We start from the raw sequence: 6,361 nt of genomic DNA on the forward strand, positions 1-6,361 counted from the left end.
CTACCAGGATGCTTTGCGCATGTGGTGGAACAAACATCCAAATTCAACAGATGCAAGTCAGTCCTCTTAATCAGTGAATAACCACCATCCATGCTTCTTCATAAATAAAGCAAGAGAAAGCAAATGTGAGAAAGGAGAGTCTGATTCGAGGGAGGATCTGTACAAGAACTGGGAGGGGTTTGCAGGCTAGACGAGGTCATCTTTTTAAGGCCTTGCGTTTTTATTGACTCCTAGCAAACCAAATAACCAGATTGTGCGATCCGTTATAGACACAGGGACATTGTGGGTCAAGTGAGGATTGGACACGGACACGCTGGCATTCCACGGCCCTATTGTGACCCGACTGAAAGAGGACAAAGAGACACCCCACTGATCAGAATCTGACGGGACGCCCCAAGAGACACAGGGCCACAACTGACCCTCTTTTCCAGGTGAAAAGGGGTTGACAGAGTGAGAAAGAGAGGGAGGGAAATAAGAAAGACAGCAAGAGAGAGAAAAAAAAGGGTTGAGGGGTAAAAAGGAGAAGGGGAGTGACGAACGTCTGCAGTGTGATAGAGGGACAAAGACTCCAGAAGAGCCGTGACGGGAAAAAGAGAGCGAGTGGTTGTAGTGGGCGGAGGAAAGAGAAAGATAAAAGAGAGAGAAGGGGGACAAAAAGCCAGCCAGGGCCCTGACTTAAACCCAATTGAGCATCTCTGGAGAGACCTAAAAATTGCTGTCCACCAACGTTTACCATCCAATCTGACAGAACTGGAGAGGATCTGCAAGGAGGGATGGCAGAGGATCCCCAAATCCAGGTGTGAAACACTTGTTGGATCTTTCCCAAAAAGACTCATGGCTGTATTCGATCAAAAGGGTGCTTCTACTAAATACTGAGCAAAGGGTCTGAATACTTAGGACCATGTGATATTTCAGTTTTTTTTTTTTAATAAATCTGCAAAAATGTCAACAATTCTGTGTTTTTCTGTCAATATGGGGTGCTGTGTGTACATTAATGAGGAAAAAAAATTAACTTAAATGATTTTAGCAAATGGCTGCAATATCACAAAGAGTGAAAAATTTAAGGGGGTCTGAATACTTTCCGTATCCACTGTATATTATTTTTTAAAGATCACAGAGTAGCACATCTGATGAGTCACTCTTAAACAGATCATTTGTCACATGTTATGGTTTCAGAGTTGGTGGTTTTCCAGTTTCAATTATTTATTAATCTATTCATGATGGAAGGATGTGGTCATAGTAGTTAATTAAAACTGAATTATAAATGTACCATATTTTGAGAGTGTGACAAAAAATATTAAACATACTCCAGCAAATCACTTCATCAAAGCTGAGGTACCACAAAAAGAAAGAGTGGGAGAACAACATAAGGAGAGGAGGAGACAAAAGAGAGCGAGGGAGAGAAAGAGAGAGAAAAAGTCTTGGTGTCACTGGGTGACCGTCGTTCTTTGCATTTTATGACCTCATCAAAGAGTCCACAGTGCTACGAACCGTGACAAACACCATTATTTAATTTGGACTGATTTTCTCAGGACACACTCAAAAAGCTCAATGAAAAGACAAGTATGATTTATTAATTTACGTGTCTTTGTAATAAAAAAATTTTAAATTTAAAAGTTTTTGAAAGACGTCTCTTCTGTTCACCAAGGCTGTATTTATTTGATCAAAATACAATAAAAACTGTAATAGTGAAATATTATTACAATTAAAAATAGCTGTTCTATGGCAATATATTTCAAAATGTAATTTATTCTTGTGATGAAAAGCTGAATTTTCATCAGCCATTACTCCAGTGTTTAGTGTCACATGATCATACCAACCTAAAAATAAATAAATTGTACCAACCCCAAATATTTGCATTATGGTGTACAAACCCGATTCCGAAAAAGTTGGGACACTGTACAAATTATGAATAAAAACAGAATGCAATGATGTGGAAGTTTCAAATTTCAATATTTTATTCAGAATACAACAGATGACATATCAAATGTTTAAACTGAGAAAATGTATCATTTTAAGGGAAAAATAAGTTGATTTTAAATTATGGCATCAACACATCTCAAAAAAGTTGGGACAAGGCCATGTTTACCACTGTGTGGCATCCCCTCTTCTTTTTATAACAGTCTGCAAACGTCTGGGGACTGAGGAGACAAGTTGCTCAAGTTTAGGAATAGGAATGTTGTCCCATTCTTGTCTAATACAGGCTTCTAGTTGCTCAACTGTCTTAGGTCTTCTTTGTCGCATCTTCCTCTTTATGATGCACCAAATGTTTTCTATGGGTGAATGATCTGGACTGCAGGCTGGCCATTTCAGTACCCGGATCCTTCTACGCAGCCATGATGTTGTAATGGATTAGAGTTTTAGCCGGCAACGGTGAATGGCACGGTGGATTGTGTTCACGGCAATGTTTTCTGGAAGTATTCCTGAGCCCATGTTGTGATTTTCATTACAGTAGCATTCCTGTATGTGATGCAGTGCTGTCTAAGGGCCCGAAGATCACGGGCATCCAGTATGGTTTTCCGGTCTTGACCCTTACGCACAGAGATTGTTCCAGATTCTCTGAATCTTTGGATGGTATTATGCACTGTAGATGATGATAACTTTAAACTCTTTGCAATTTTTCTCTGAGAAACTCTTTTCTGATATTGCTCCACTATTTTTCGCCGCAGCATTGGGGGAATTGGTGATCCTCTGCCCATCTTGACTTCTGAGAGACACTGCCACTCTTGAGAGGCTCTTTTTATACCCAATCATGTTGCCAATTTACCTAATAAGTTGCAAATTGGTCCTCCAGCTGTTCCTTATATGTACATTTAACTTTTCCGGCCTCTTATTGCTACCTGCCCCAACTTTTTTGGAATGTGTAGCTCACTTTTGAAATGTCTCACTTTCAACATTTGATATGTTATCTATATTCTATTGTGAATAAAATATAAGTTTATGAGATTTGTAAATTATTCCATTCCTTTTTTACTCACAATTTGTACAGTGTCCCAACTTTTTTGGAATTGGGTTTGTATAACTAACAAAGCTTATGATATGCTGATGTCAAAAAGAGATTTTAAGTGATCATTGCTTGTGACGGACTGAAGTGGACCATGTGACTATATTGGCTAATGCTCAAATTGAACAATTTCTATGGTCAACAGGCAAAATAAAAAAGGAAATTAGCATATCAGACATCATAAATTTCGGCATAACCACTAGGGGCGACGTATAAATACCTGAAGACATCAAAGTTATAAAGTATAATAAAAACCAAAGATTTAAGTGGTCAGACACACTGCATTGTCCAATGAGTATAAAGATGTTTTAATACTCAAGAGTTTAGGAACCTTATGAGGAGGTTAGGTTTACTTGCAGCTTCTTGATGCTGTCTATGTTTGCAAGAAAAACCCCACAAAGACTCTTTATCATGTTGAATGTGTTCATTAAACAAAAGATACTGGTGTTATTCACTCTTAAAGCCGACAACACAGCTGACTAACACTGAGCTGTCCAGCAGACACACTCTCAGGAGTTTTTATTTCATCCTTAAAGGAAACCACTCAAGCCTTTGATCCAATGAATAGACTTTCCCTCATTTGAGTGTCTGAATACGAACAAGAGCCCCAAAATGAAGCGTTTAGCAAGCAGGATTAGTATAGTGAGTGATTCAGCCGTGAAAATGCCCCATTTTAATGGCTGATGGCAGAAGTTGCACTTTATAGCTGATTTGAGAGCATCTAAAAATCTGTGTGACCAAGTTAAAAGTTTGAATTTTGAAAGCATCAGCTGATCTCAGATCAGGACCCTGATGGAAGCCGGAAAGTGATCATTCATATGAAGTGAGTTTGAAAGAGAAAGGCTGTCCACCCACACTATTTATAAACCATGCCACAGTCAGCCATTGTTCAGAGGAACACGTTAACAAGAAAGGATGATGTAAAAATAAAGAACTGCTGATACAGCCACTATCACAATCCCACAAATGTATATATATATATATATATATATATATATATGTATACACATACATACACACACAAACAAAACAAAAAGCAAAAACAGAAGATAGGAAAAATGTAAAATTAGACACTTTACAAAAAAAACCAAAAAACTTCTAGGCAAACATACAAGAAAAAATAAAGTAGAGAGATGCCACTAGGAAATAGTAATTTACGGTTTTAAAGCATACAATACCTTATACAGCAATTATTTCTTAGTGGGGCAGTGGTTTTAGATGCAACTTAAAAAGCTGGGCCAGAAACAGTGTTTCAAAGAATTCTGTATTCATCATTAACATGATCTAGTCTGCAAATAGGCTTAACCTGTGTCTTGCAGTGTTTCAGGATGATTCCTTCACTCTCCAGTGTCAATTTGTTTCCAAAAAGGATAAACAAAGAAAAATAAATCAATAAATTGTGTTTTGTTTTGAATACATTGAAAAACAAAACAAAATTAATATAATTTTTTTTAAACAAACTAATTACATGTCCTATTTTTGAGAGACAATTGTATCAGGGAACTTTTCTGTAAACCTTAGCTGTGTATGACTCAACACAGCTAAACAATGAATGATGCCAGGAAAAGGCTGTTATTCATCAAAGTCTTCGTGTTGATAATAGTATGAAAGTGAACAATGTACATTACTGCAGTGTAAATGAGTGAAAATGACAGGAATAATTCAGCCATGTATAATATGTCTGTGATTTATGACAGTATAGAAATTTCAAGGTGCTGTCTTGACTTGCATTTCCTGTAGGATACGTCTTTCCCTCAAAGCTGGTTGCCATTTTGTCAGGTGTGGAATACAGGCTAGACCCATTACGAAAAGCAATAAAACTCTTGACTCCTCCAAAAGAAAAAAGAAAGGAACACAACAAAAGAGTGACTGGAGCAGCCATCTGGAAGGGATAAACAAACAAGGTACACACACACACACACACACACACACACACATATGGTGAGTCATATCAGAAAAAATACAATGGATAAAGAAAATTATTTGTATTGAATGTGCACCATTAAAGTGTACTGAACATGCTCTTCTCAATCATTTCAAGCTAAATATTTTGCCTTTTTGTACACATACATACACTAAATAAAAAAACTTTTACACACACACACACATATATATATATTTGTCTCTACAAATCCTAATAAAACAGTGACACCTGCTGGTCATTTTTATTTAACGTTTTTAAAGTTTTTATTTACTTCCACTTATTTTCCACTCGTTTGTATTAAACACAACATTTGTTTATTTATTTTTGGCTATCGGCGGCTGTACCAGGTGCTGGACAGGAAAAATGTGACTCAACAAAGCTCAGGTAATCACATTTGTGCTGAAATTCAAAGAAACAGGATGACTGCGAGTGTGATATTCCTTATTATTCAACAGTTAAAACTATACATTTAATTTAAATTTACATAATTGGTAAACAAAGCCATTTTTTCTCGCAGTGGCCTTCTCCTTTCAGTCGGTGATAACCTACGGATTGGGATCTCGTCAGAGAGACCAATCCACTTTGAGTGTAACTAAACGAGCCAATGGACATTGGCATGTGGATTTCAGATCTGACTGCCACACCCTGCAGCGCGGGTATAAGAGGCAGCAGGTGCACCGCATTAATTAATCCTTTTGCTTTGGAGCCGAGTGATGGTGCATCACTACTGCTTTCTAATTCGGTGTTGCAGAGAGAAAACAAGCGAGAGCGGGTGTTACGGAACACAGCGGCGGTGGTCATGGTCTCACGGGGGAGAAAAAAAGAAGATCATCCTCGTGAGGACAGCCACACCAGCAGCATGCGGTGGCCAGCTCCCTTGCATGCTTCAGCACAAAAAGAGCAAATCTCTAAAAGAGCAACACTGTGATCGCTTCTTTTTAAAGATGTTTTATCACCCGTGCATTTCTGGGTGTGGTCGCTATCTGGCGCCTCGGGACGGTCACAATCGCTGCCTCACATGTCTGGGCGTTGAGCATGCTGAGCAAGCGTTCGTGGATGGTACATGTTCTATTTGTGGGGACATGACCATCTCGGTTTTGCATGAAAGACTCCGATACGTTAAACATGGCGGGGTCCCTCTGCCGCGATCCAGTGTTCGTCCCGGCAATCGGGGCGGTGCTGCGTCTGGTGGAGTCAGTGGTGATTTGAGGATCACAGTGACGGCTTCCCCAGAGGGAGTTCATCACTCCTCAAGAACTCCGCAGCCAGTGGAGCGGCCGGAGGGGCGCGCTGGCCCCTCTACAGGATGGAGGGAGCCGGCCATTTCCTTCAGTTCGTCCCCTGGAGACCAGATATCGATCGCTGCATCGGAGGGCTCTCTCTCTCTCTCCTGTGTCCAACAGCTGCTACCACTCTGCGGGGTGACCCGTGTC

This window comes from Sinocyclocheilus grahami, unplaced genomic scaffold (genome assembly GCF_001515645.1).
Source record: "Sinocyclocheilus grahami isolate Dianchi unplaced genomic scaffold, SAMN03320097.WGS_v1.1 scaffold576.1, whole genome shotgun sequence".
Lineage (NCBI taxonomy): Eukaryota > Metazoa > Chordata > Actinopteri > Cypriniformes > Cyprinidae > Sinocyclocheilus > Sinocyclocheilus grahami.